Source organism: Vicugna pacos, chromosome 19 (genome assembly GCF_048564905.1).
Source record: "Vicugna pacos chromosome 19, VicPac4, whole genome shotgun sequence".
Taxonomy (NCBI): Eukaryota; Metazoa; Chordata; class Mammalia; order Artiodactyla; family Camelidae; genus Vicugna; species Vicugna pacos.
This window is the reverse complement of record NC_133005.1, coordinates 46,781,489-46,794,800: the sequence shown is the minus strand read 5'-3', so window position 1 is coordinate 46,794,800 and position 13,312 is coordinate 46,781,489.

Here is a 13,312-nt window from a genome sequence, read left to right as displayed (position 1 = left end):
CGCCCCAGCATCCCCAAGCCACAGACTGGGAAGCGAAGGCCCGTAAAGGGCACCAGCTCCAGGCCTTCTGCCTCCAGGCCCCATTTGTCCCTTAGCTCCACTGTCCTGAATGGAGGACACACGGCCAGCGGGGAGAGGTGACAGCTGGCAGCAGAGGCAGAGCTGTGCTTGTGCGTGTGTGCACATCTATGTGTACCCGTGTGTGTACATCTGTGTGCGCATCTGTGGTTACGTCTTGTAGTGGGTACGTGTGCATTCACGTGTACACGTGTGAGCATGTTTGTGTGCACGTCTGAGTCCACGTGTGCACATCTGCATGCACATCTTGTGCAGTGTGTGCGCCTGTCTGTTATGTGGGTCTGTGTGCACATGCACACTGGTGTTTGCATATGTGTGTGTCTGTGTGTGCACACCATTCCTGCCCCCATGACAGAGAGTGAGGCTGGAGAAAGCACAAAAGCTACAGGTCTTACTCGGCACCCAGAAGAGGGCCACGTGTGGACCAATCCCCATCAGCTGCCATCTAGTGGGTGGGCACCCAGACTCAGGCCAAGATCCATTGGTGTCCACCTCCCACTCAACCCAGGGCTCATCATGTGTCCTAGATCCCCCTCCTCAGACCAGGAGGCCTTCCTCAAGGTGGGCCGCATGCTTCCCCCAGACCAGGGTCTCTTGGGTCTCCACTCCTAAGGGCCTTTGCAGCTGCTGGGCACAGCAGGGACGCTCTCAGATTGCCCTCATTGTGGGACAGGCTGCACCTCGTCTCCACCCAAGCACCCTTCCTCCAGAGACCTGCAGCCCTGCACCTCCCCTGGGGTGTGGCCCCTGCACATGCGTGCCTCTCTGTGCCTCTCCCACTGGGCTGGGAGCCATGCAGGCCTCTGGTCTGCTCTGCTCAGGACCAGTGCCTGTCAGTGTCTTCCAGGTCTTTCCCCTAGACCTGAACGGAGGCCCTGCCAGCAGCCAGACTGCCTTCTGCAGATGACGCTCCGAAGAAGTATCTCATCCCCAGGCCTCTCTTTGGTGGTTTTTCACATTTATCTTGCAACGTGGGGCCATTATGTTGGAAATTGCTCCATCAGGAAGTGGAGAATTTGTAATGGGAAGAGCCAGCACAGGGAGAGGGCATTAGGCATCGCCAAGATCCCTCGGGAGCCCTTGGTGGAGGCAGGGAGGGGCCAGGAAGCAGCCCCTGACCACCAGGAGGCCCTCAACCCCAGGGACAGACACACAAGGTCAGAAGGGAGGTTGTTGGGTTTTGAAGTGACAGTGAAGTAGCTCGTAGCTCTGCGGGTGGTCCCCTCCTTTAGTTCTGTGGGTGGTGCCCTCTTTCTAATGGACTTTCTGGGCTGGTGATCCGCTTGCTGCTTTGCACCCCTCAGCATCCCTCCCTTGGGGAACCCTCCTTAGGGTTTCACCCCTGCTCCGTGGTAGCTGTGGGGACACAGGCCATGGAAACCTGCCTGTGCCCCAGCCCTACGTGATGGGGCCCCCAGGGAACACTGCCGGCAGGCGTGGGTGTGGACCGGGCGGCTGGACACAGTATCAGTTTAACAACGGTGGGGGTGCTGATTCCTTTCGTCTCCTGCCACTGAGAGCAAACACGTCCCCCGCCCACCCCAGCCCATTTCAGCTGTCCACGGCCGGCCTGGCTCGCCCTGCTAGGCCATGGGACACAAAAGAGCAGGGAGGCGGTCCCCGCTGAGTCAGGCAAGCCCCTTCTTCAGGGGGAGAACAGGAGGGGCCCACCCTCCTCCTGGCCCAGGCCCAGAACCTCCCTGCATCCACCTTCACTGCAGGATAAAGCACAGGCCTCCTCCTGCCCTCTGCCCTCCAGACCCCCTCAGGCCTCAGCCCCACCCCTCCCTTGAGCTCAGCCACACTCAGGAGGGTTTGCTCCCTCCCATCTCCCAGGCTTTGCCCCACCCAGCTCCTTCCCTTGGTCCTCCTGCTAAACCCTCTCTCTGGAGTTTCCAGATTAGGTCAGGGTGTCCTGGGAGTCTCTAGGCCCTGGCCCCCTCCTCCGGGCCACTCTCCTCACAGACAGAGCAGCACAAGTAATCAGGTCATCATTTGTCCAGCACCTGAGTCCTCAGGGGAGGGTGGGGCATAATGGGGCTGTCCCCCCAGTGCCCAGCTCAGGGCCTACCCAGGCCCTGGCCAGTGTGGATGGTGAAGGAAGCACAGGGCAGATGCAGGCCCCACACATCTGAGGGAGGCCACCCTGGGGGAGGGAAGTCTCCCAGAGGAGGCTCCCGGAACAGGCCTTCTTTGAGAGGCTGGGGGAATGAGGAGGGGCAGGCCGGAAGGCCTGGGGAGGGGGTGGCACGTGGGTCCTGACACAAAGGGCTCTGTCTGCAGAGTCAGCCCCTGCACCTGCCCTGCCGCATCCACGCGCATGGAGGAGAAAGCCCAGGCTCCAGCAAGGGCGTCTGCTGTACAGAGAGGTCACCTCCTCCCGGCGGCTCTGGAACTGGCCCAGAAGGCCTCTGCGAAGTGCAGGGTACAGGCCTGGGCCCCCTTGCCCGGGTGTGCAGAGTGAAGAGGCCAGAGCCCTAAACAAAGGCTGCCCTGCCAAGAGGTGCCAAGCTGGGGGTCCCTGGAGGCCATGGTGTAGGGGCAGAGAGTGGCACGTTTCCCCCTCCCCAGAAAACTGCTGTAGACTCCTTCCCTCCAGCCAGAGACCACAGAAGGGAGCAGCGTTGATGATCAGGAATGTCACAAACTTACCCAGTCCTCCTCCTCCCTCTGCAGGGGGGAGGAGGAGGAAGAGGCAGCTCTCAGGAGTGGGCCCTGAATTTGCACCCACCACCCTGGCTCAGCGGCTGAGCTTCTAACCAGCATCCTTACTCTGTCTCCTCTGTGAGTCTAGGCCCAGGGCCCAAGGGAGACGGATTTTCTATTCCTCGTCCCTCCCACTCTGGGTCTCTCCCCTAGGCTGCCCCCTTCCCTCTGCAGAGCCTCAAAAGAAAGTGCGGCCTGAGCTGGGTCAGGGGAAGCAGGACCCGCAAGGCTGGTGCAGCAGCTGGCAGGCTGCAGGACAGGGGGCCGAGTGCACTCAGCACTGCCTGCAGCAGGGTCTCCCTAATTGCTTCAAAGTTGTGCTAATTGAACTGATTGAAAACAGAGTCTAGGGGTGAAAGAGGGGGGAGGGTGCTCTGCAAGGAGTCAGTGGCCCATCCCCCAGGCCGAGCTGAAGCCCCTCAGCTGCCCAGGGCCTCCGCCAGAGCTGCTCTTTGTCTCATGACCCTGGGCCTAGCCCGAGCCCTGCCAGATTTGGAGCTGGGGCTGGTGGACACAGGAAGAAGGGCCCAGGCTCAAACCCAGGGAGTGCCCGGCCCTGGCAGGGCCCACAGTCTCCCTTACTTACATGGGCAGAATCCACGAGCGGGCTGAGGCAACTCACCAGGCCCTGGGCCGCACGCAGCCTGACCTCTGGTCCACTGCCACCCATCAGTGACCACCAGCCCCCGGCCCAGGGCTGAGAGCCAGGGCTCCTGGAACCCCAGGCCCCACAGCCCTCTGTCCACCACAGCACTTTGGTGTGGTTGTGACAGATCTGTTCCCCTGCCCAACCAGAAGACTCAAAAAACAGGTTGGGCCAGACCATCCCCTGGACTCCATGAGAAGGGTCCAGGAAATGTGGGAAGGGGAGTGGGTACTATGATGCCTCACCAGCTCAGAGTACAAACAGGAGCATGGTTTCTGTTTCCCTCATTAGTGTGTAAGCCTCTCCTCCAACACTCAGCGGCCCAAAACCTCTGCTGTCCTGCCCAGTCCAGGGACGGGTCCTGCCTGGCCGGGGTGGAGAAGTCCAGCCCCGTATGCAAGGTGGTGAGCCCCAGTCATAGACACCAGGTGTCTCTGGGGGGCCTGGCCCTGTGAACTGGGTAGGGGGAGGCCTCCTGCCACCCAGCATCCCTGTCCCCAGGCCGCTGGAGGGCCAGGGGTCACGACTCTGATCAGCTTAAGCGTGGCCCAGAGCCCAAGCCTGGGGACTCCCCTCATGACTCCACCGTGTGCCACCACCGACCTCCAGGCCCTGTGTTGAACCTGGACCCTTTTCCCCAAAGTGAGCCCTTGTCGGGGACGGACCCCAGTGTCCGTTCCCACCAGCCTGCTTCAGTCTGGCCACTCCCAACCCACCCACGGGGCTCTAGTAACGTTTGATCTAAAAACTGAATGGGTTGGTGGGATGGGAATAATCTCCCTTCCCCCACTGGAGGCTCCAATACAAGTATGTGCCGCCAAGCCTGGACTGGACCCCAGCGTGGAGGGGAAGCCTCAGGGGAAGGTGCTGGAGGCTCTGCCCACAGGAAGTGCCCAGCCAGGGTCTGCGTCCTGAGGGTGCCTGAAGAGGACTCTAGAAATCCCACCCAGAAGGTCACTGTCAGTGCTCAGAAACCAGGGCCCGCTGCTGTCTGGGGGCAGGAGTCACTGTGTCTGCGCGCTGACCGACCAGCTCAGACTTCACTTTGCTTCAGCCCCACCTGGGCTCACCCTGGGGCCAGCCTGCAGAGGGCCCCAGGAGGCAGGCCTAAGCAGGGAGGTGGTCAGGGCCCAAGGAAGGAAGGAATGAAGATATGATTGGCCCTCGGGCCCCTAGGAGGTGCCTCCTGGGAAGAGGGGCAGGACCGAGTCCAAGGAAGACTCGGATCGTGGGGAGCCAAGTTCCAGGTCTGTGTCACTACTGGTGTTGTAAAGAGATGGTGGGGGGCCAAGCTGGGGGACTGTTACAAGGGAGGGGAGAGGAGAGGCCAGCCCTGCACATGCACCGTGAGGTTCAGGAGCCCCAGCGGGGGTGCCATCCTGAGGGTCATGAGCACAAAAGAATCTCCGAGCAGGGATGGCAGGACAGGGTGGGCTCAGGGGGATCTGGAGAGGAGGGGGACCCACCAGGAGGGTAACGAGCTGACTTGCAAGTGAGCAAGCAGCAGTGGCTGGTGAAACTTGTTTGTGGTGCGGTTAGCAGCTGCGCCGTGAATAAAAAGTTAGCATTACACTGTACGCTTCTGCTCTCCATGGCCAAGTCAGCCCGTGATCGTCATCCATTGGAGGCGGAATTACACATGCTCTCAGCCTTGAAGGGGCTCACTCCTTAGCTCCACAGCCACCTCCATCCCGTATCTCCATACCGCCCCCCATCCTGACCTGCATGGACCCTGAAGCCTGGATGGGGAGGAACTGCGCCCCACCCCGGACTCTGGGTGTGGCGCTGGCACAGGTCCCCACCTGGGCTCGAGGTTCTCAGAAGTATCATTGTGACCCCATGTTGCCTGCTCCGCACCACCTCAAGGCTAGAACCTGAGCACCTGCCCGCCTCGGCTCCCCCCCCGGGTGCCCCCAGCACCCCCAGGCCCCCCAGCTGCCCTTTGCTCTGGGACTCTCCTTCTTTTCAGGTCTTCCTCCTTCAAAATTCTGCCCGGAATCCTCAACATACCCCCTATGTCCAGTCCTCCACTGCCAGATCACTCCCTCCGCCACCTGGGGATGAACGTCCTTCAGCCTGCCTCCTCGTCCCATGCCCCATAATCTTTGTTTTTAAATTTTTAAGCAAGAAAGTGTTCAAACCCAGAGACGACGACAATAAACACTCAGATCTTTGCCGTGCTCCCCGGAGGGAGCATCTCTGAAACTGGTCTGTGCCATCTCTGCGTGTTTTCATCGTTTTACCACCTATGTATACATCCAAGAAGAGCGCGTAATGTTCTCTGAAGATTATGTTGATGTGATCACGTGGAACAAAACCCTGTGCACTTGCTTTTATCACTCAGTGCTATTTTGAGGTGCGCACCCTTCGACAGCTCAGCTGGTAGAGCAGAGGACCATACAGGTGAGTATTTTTCAGGTGTATCAGAACTAGGTAGTCTAGCTGATTTTAAAAGTGTGGCCCCAAACGGCATAAATAAACCACATCTCTGTGTTTTTCCTGCTGACGGATACCAAGTCCACTTCTTGTCATGACAAATACATTTTTAATGACTCTGTCTCCTTGCCACTGGGAGCCTTGGGTGGCCTGGGAGCACGGGTGACCCTGGGAGCACAGGTGAGGCTCTCTGGGGCTTCTGCTGGTCGTCTTCTTGCTGCTGCATGAAGCTCACCCCTCACACCCACTCACTCACGCTTAGAGAATCTTGAGTTTTCAGTTTTGCCAGCCTCACGTGTTTCCCAGGTTACTAGTGACGTTGGAGCTGTAAAAAGAGCCTCACAGATGGGTGGGAGGGACCACACACTCAAATTCCCATCTTGGTGGCCAAGGACCCAGAACTTCAGGACGGTCAAGAGGGCAGGAGAGGCTTGTCCTGGGCCTGGAACATGCTCTGTGCCAAACGTGGCCTTTCACACTCACTGCCGATGTCGCCCTCGTCCCCCGGAAGGGATGCAAATTTCAGCTCAGCTCCTAGAGCACCACTTCTTCACCTGGGGCAAGACAGAGGCAGCCTGCAGCGTCACCAGAGTGCAGGACCTGCATCTGCTTGTAAGTAAATACATTCATCTCCAGGCCCCAGTGGCTACCTGGCCCACAGGTGCACCTGCCTTCTCCTCTGCACAGTATCCTCTGTGAGCTTGGCGTGGGGAGTGTCTCTCCCCAGCAGCCGGAGGGTCTGAGGAGGCCCTGAGCATCCGGTCAGAGGGCCACCAAGCAAGGCACCCATCAAGCCTGAGAATTATGGCAGAAAGGTGGGCTGTCCCTTTAACTTCTCCCCAGACAGAGCCTCCAGACTACAAAAACAACATTTCAATTTAAATTCCGATTCCACATTCATTCACAGAGCAGCTCTGAGCAAGGATTTCATTAAAAGCTCTAACAGATTTTATAGGACTTGTCACATCCGGAAGGTGATGGAGCAAATGCATTTCCCCTGCTTCCAGAATTTCAATGATGGCTCAGGAAACAAATTCACCATAAAAATGCAGAGCAGTCAGCCTGGTACCAACAAGGAGGATTGAGCCACAGTCCAGGTCAACAGCACACAGGTGACCCACCCTCCGTCCCCAAACACCAGAAATCACAGGGCAGCGAAGGCCAGTTGTGCAGAGGACTCTGTCTGGAGCAGGAGAACAAGAGGTCCCAGGGGGCAGCAGTGCCCTGCAAATGGGAGCAGATGCCTCACCTGGGAGCCGGCGGCTCCCTGGGCACGGCTGCCCTCTGTGCCCACAGCCATCCTGCTTCGGGGTTGGGGAAGAAGCTTGAACTTTGACCTGGCTTCTTTCCTGTGGGGCCCTGGACCCTCAGACACAGAGGCAGCTGCCACTCAGCTCAGCCACATCAGGAACAAAGACCTACAAGGGGTCAGTCAGCTCATAAAGATTTGTCCAGACTGTCTTGGTGTTAAAACTGAGAGTCCTGGAAACACCACATCCTGGGAAACCAGGGTGGGAGGCCATGGGGCCAGCCCCTCAGCCCGTCTTCTGCGAGAGCTTCCTACATCACCTTATCCCGCAGGCACAGCCTGGGGCCCCCATGGGTTCCCCAAGTCCAACTGTCACCAGCAGAACCGATCTCTGTCCTCAGATCCCCCTCCCTAAACGGGGCAGGGCCTCCTGTGGGTCCTGGACCCGTCCCAGAGGTGCCCTGAGAGGAATCTTCCTTCTCCTTTGACCTGGTGGCGAACTGTGCGGGCATCCTCTGCACACCCCATCCCACGTTGCCCCAGCTCTGTTCACCACCATCCTCAGTAGCCCCGGGGCCCCCCTGCCCCCAACACCAGGGTGCTGCCATCAGCAGCTCCAGGAGGACTACAGCCAAGCCCGTCTCTCTGGGCAGCCTGAGCTGGACCCAAACTCCTCCTCCTTCTCCCAGATCTGCGGCCAAGGCTCCTCCGTGGGGACCCCACCCACCTCCCTCACATCCCCCACCCCACTGCATTTCTAAGAGTCAGGGCCAGGGTTTAGGGAATTATCAAAGCAGGGAACCAAGAACAATTGTTTTAAGAAGAACTTGGCTTTTTTCCCCAGAAGTGTCCAAATAGTCATCCTGGGGGAAATTCATCAATGTTCAGGACTTTGTCACACCGACTTCTGGCGTAATGTTTTTATGTCAGATTTTATGCCAAGGAGCATCCTAATGTGTTGGCGAGGGCTCGACACACGTGCTGAACGAACAGGCGATCAAATGAACGAATGCTATGGTGTAGTGCCCTCACTCACGGCCCCCTTTGCAAAGAGGCTGGGGACCCTGCGCACACTGATGGCCTCCCTCACACTCCCCACCCCCACAGACTCTGCTCCCTTCAGCTCCACGCCCCAGCCTCAGCCCCTGTCACCCCAAAGACCGGCTCACAGGGACAGCCCTGGACACGAAAGGCAGATTGCAAGCGGGTCCAGCTCAGGGCCAGCTCGTTCCACAGGGCCGCCTCACCCTCACCCCTGCCCCCGTCCGCACCCAGGGAGCTCTGTCCAAGTCTCCTCCTCAAACTGCTCATTCCCAAGTCAGCGTGTTGGTCCGATGACTGGTTCCCCTCCCTGTGCTGTGTCCTGCACCCAGCCAGCCCCAGTCTCCCTCCTCCACCTGCCCACAGCCGCAGGTGGCCTGCAGGTGCACCAGCGGGCCTCCTGCCTCCAGGATGCTGGTTGGGATTGGCCAGCGGGGAGCCCCCAGGAGACTGGGCGGGGTATTGACCCCTCCACCGGCTTCCTGCAGGGTCCTCGCCCTCAGGTCTCGGCTCCTGTTGGGCAGGCCACCCTCAGACCTGCGAGGACCCCGATTTATCCTTCACGGTTTTTCTATATCCTGCCTTAATCCCTTTATTCAATTCTCCTCAAATTTCTGAATTTCAGGATGACATTATGTCCTGCTGGTCCCTAACTGACACAGATCCCTAACTTGGATCTCATACCAAAATAAATTCTAAGTGGGTCAAGACGTAAATATTTTTAAATAATCATAAGAGAGAGCGTATTATGAGCTCACAAAGCCCAAATCAGAAAAGATTTATCACCTCCTATGATTAAAGAAGTTCTACATGGCAAAACTACTTTAAATAAAGCAAAAGTCAAATAACAAACGAGGAAAAGTATTTACAAGCATTTAGCGATAAAGCCTTACTTCATAAGGATCCGGTCCAATCAATAACACAAGGTCCAACCACCTTATTTAAAAGTGGGCCAAGGATGTAAACAGTGTACAGCACAAAGGGGAAATATAACTTCTAAATAAATTAAAAGTTGTCCAACCTGACTCATGGCAGGAGAAATGCAATTCTGAACCACAGACTTTCTCTTAGCTTGGCAAAGATCCAAAGGCAACACGGGTGTGTTGTGGGTGGGGGGACAAAACAGCCATGGACTCGGGCAAGTGCGGGGCCAGCTCCGTGCAGGGCAGCTCAGCAGCAGGCCTTGCAGAGCTCAGACCGCCCAGCACGTACAGAAGCCTCACCTCAAACATGCCCACTGCCAGGAAACCACGTGTTCAAGAACATCTTTGCACAACTGTGGTGCAAAATGGGTTAGACACCACCTGAATGTCTATCGGTAAGGGCTGGCCCACACTGCGGATGCCACAGCCCTGCACCACGTGTCCTGGGTGGTGCACAGACGGAGCCCCGCTCTCAGGGGCTGAGAGGCCCAAGGGTCCCTCCCACCGCGCTTCTCCTCGCTGTGCCACTTTCTTTCTGAATTACCTGCATGTATGACCCACTCCCCCCTCCAAAGTAAAAACAAAATAAAATATTTCAATGTACTTTTTAAAATTCCAAATCCTGGAGCCAATCCCAGAAATTCCAACCAAGGGGCCTAGGGATGGGGACGCCCAGGTGATTCTGAAGTGTCATGGGGCCGGGGCTGAGGGCAGCAGCCCCCCCCCCCTCCACCGAGAACCTAACAGGAGTGTTCTGTCCACCCCACAGGTGGCCCACCAAGAATCCGAGGCAGCGGTCCTGAAGGCAGACGTGAGGAGAGGCTGCCCCCCTCTGGCCGGTAACGGAGGAGGCAAGGCCGGGCCGGGGCGGGAGGGAGGAGGGGTGGCAGAGCTCAGGACTGGTTCTGTGTGGTGGGTCACCGTGAGGTCCTGGCGGGGGTACCCTGTGATCTGAACTTCGCGTTGTGTTTGCTGTGCTTCAGCTAAAACAGAAATAAAGCCCAGGTGCCAGGCCCCTCCCCGACCTGCCTGGGCAGTGGGACGGGCTCTAAGGTTAACACTGAAGCTGGCCGTAAGGGCCACTTCCAGCAGGGCTGTGGACCCGGGGGCAGCCTGCCAGCCCCTGCCAGCCCCCGGGGCTCCATCAGCAGAGATGGAGCTCAGGCTGGGGCCACGGTGGGCAAGGAGGAGGGGCCCCACAGGACTGGAGACAGAGGCCAGGACAACCTGTCTGGGGAGGATGCCATCCTGACCAGGGCACTCCCCACCCCCATTCCAGGTTCAGGGTTTTTGACATTTTGAAGTCTTTTGCAATTCATCCGGACAAAATTTCAAGTACACACAAAAGTAGAGAGAACAAGTATCGCCCGTGTGGGCGTCCCTACCCCAAGATCAGTGGGCCACTTTCTACCCCACGCCCACGTCCACAGGGTCTTCGTGAAGCAAATCCCAAACACGGCCACGTCGCTTCATTCCTTAGTATTTCAGTGAGTAGTTTTCAGAGGCTTTCAGAGAGAGAAACGGTCCTACTGCACTTTGGTTTTTGTGGGGTTTTTGGGGGGCCCTCCCCCGTGGTCCTACAGCACTTTAGAAGAACCACTCTGGTCACCAAGTAAAGAAGGACTAAGGGGAGAGACGAGCAGGGAGGGAAGGAGAAGCCCCCAGCATGACGCACACATGCGCGCGCATGTGTGGACACAGCCCAGGTCTGTGTGCGCATACACACCGTGCGGCCCCCTGCACCCGAGCACAGAAACACCAGGTTCTCACAGCCCCTCCAGCTGTGCAGCCTGAGCCCCGCAGCTGCCCCAGGCTCCAGGGCTCCAGGCATCCTCCCGCTGAGCAGACATCTCTCCAGCCTCCAGAGAGCCCTGGTTCCTCTCCTCCACTATTTGGAGATGTAGGATTTGACCCTCAGTGTTGCCCTCAGGGCCCAGCACTGCCCTGCCCACCTGAGCAGGAAGCAGCCCGAGGCACTGGGCAGAACCCATCCCAGCCTCCCCCGGGGCCCAGGTGAGTCTGAGGCGCTGGAGACCACTAAGCCCCTCCCCACGGCTGTCTGCGCCTCCTCCACCACTGCACCAGCTCACAGTTGGCCCAGGTCTCCCCACACCAGGTCTCGCCATCCTTCTGTCCTCAGGGATGCTGGAATCCATAACTTCCCTCCAAGCCACACCCCCACGTCCCCATGTTCAGCCCCCACCTGACAGTGCCCTCCTCCCCACAGGCTGGGGGCTCAGAGGCTGCATTTCCCGCCGGCCACTGCCAGCCTTGACCCTTTGTCCACCCTCTGTTCACCTTCCGTCCAGAAGCCAGAATGACTGGTTTGAAACACACGTGGCCATGTTGCTGTGCCCCAAACCCTCTTAGGCCCCACTGTCTGCAGACAGAGCCCCCTGCGGTCCCCTCCCAGCGTGGCCACCTGCCTTCAGCCTCACCCGTCTCTGACACACCCAGTCACCCCACAGCCTCTCCTGCTCCCCCTACACTCCTCCATCCCTCCCTGCACACAGCTCAGAGGCCGCCTCTCCAGGCTAGCCAGTCACAGACAAGCCTCCAGCTCAATAAAGACCAACCCCAGGTGGAACTCCTTAGGGGCAGGGACCTATTTGTCCCAGAACCCTCAGGTCTTGTCTCCCAGTGGGAGTTCACACACATGTTGAATGAAGCCCCGTCACCAAGCCTGGGGTCCCACCGTGGTATGGATGTGTCCAGGCCAAACTTTAGGGAAGGCGGTGAGGTGCCCGGGCTGGGGTCAGAGGACACCCTCCTGGGTCACACCCTAAGCCCACTGTCCCAAATCCCCTGCAGCAGTGCTCAGGACTGGCCGCTGGGGGTCAGGGTTGAGCTGCACTGTGCAGAACGTGGCCCAGCCTGGGAGATGGAGGGACCCTGCCCACCCACCCCAGCCCTGCTGAAAATGGTCACCCCTCTGTGGTTAGATAGGACTGATCTGGAGGGTCTCCTGGAAGAGGGGGGGTCCGAGGTGCTTCGCCTCCACTTCAGAGCCCCACACCTCGGGCCAGCTCCCTGCACAGGCTGATGATGCCCCAACACACCATCTCCAGGAAACTCTCTCTGCCTGCAGCTCTCTGCAGACTCCTGTACCACTCACAGCTGTTGTCAGGCCAGTGTTCACTCCAAGCATCCAGCTGAGCTGCCTGAGCCCAAGGCTGAAACCCCAGACTAGGTCCAGAGCAGCAGGCGAGACTGTGGACGGGCTCCTTCAAGCATCAAAGGCACTCGCGGGACTTCTGCCAGCAGCAAGCAGAGCCCTCCACCTGCAGCATCTCACCCTCACCCTCTCCACACTCAGAGGCAGGAAAATCATGATTCCAGGTTGACAGATGGGTCACACAGCAAGGACAGAGCTGGCCCCAGACTGCACTCTGACGGTCACCCGGAGGTGTGGGTGGAGACCCCAGGTGACACCTGTCTCCACAACGTGAGCCGTAGCTCTGCTCCAGCCCACACTCCTGGACCTCCAGGAAGGAAGCACAGGGCTCTGAGATTCCAGCCACCCAGCACCTGCCAGGTTCCCTAGGGGGCACCACAGGGGCCGGCACCAGGCCCAGCTGCTGGGCATCTGCCCGCGGACACTGCTGATGACAATAGCCCCATCGGAAGCTGCACATGTCCCAACCCAGGACTGCGCGCACTTACCAGGGAAGCCTCCATCAGAGCCTCCTGCTCTCAGCTGCAAATCGGGAAACAGCAGAACTGCCTCCTGGGTCAGTGTGGGATGGAGAAAGCACAGCGTGACGGTGGCTCTGCCAGTGCCTGGCACACAGGGGATATTCAGACAAACCAGAGGAAACAGACCAAGGGAACCAGCAAAGTGCCTCAGCCCTGGGTGGAAATGAGGGGACGGGGCTATCTTCTGGCCGAGCCCAGGCCTGGCCACACCAGGCAGCCTTCCCTCCAAGGGAAGTATCCTCTTGTGTTCCCCCAGGGGAGGCCCACAGTAAAGTTTGTCCAGGACCAAGGGGTTTCCTGGAATGCAAGTGTTCAGTGCTAACCTGAACAGTCACAGGTAAACTGGGGCAGCTGGCTACCATCCTTCCCATAAAGGGGACACTGGTGGTCACAGGGGCTCCAGTGGGGGAGCTCTTGAGAGGACACAAAGTGGATACTGGGAAAGTCCCTGAGGGAGACCTGTGGGGACAGGAGCACCCAAACCGGCAGGGGGCCCTTGCTGCTGACCAGTACCAGGTGTGTGGCCCACAGCCTCCT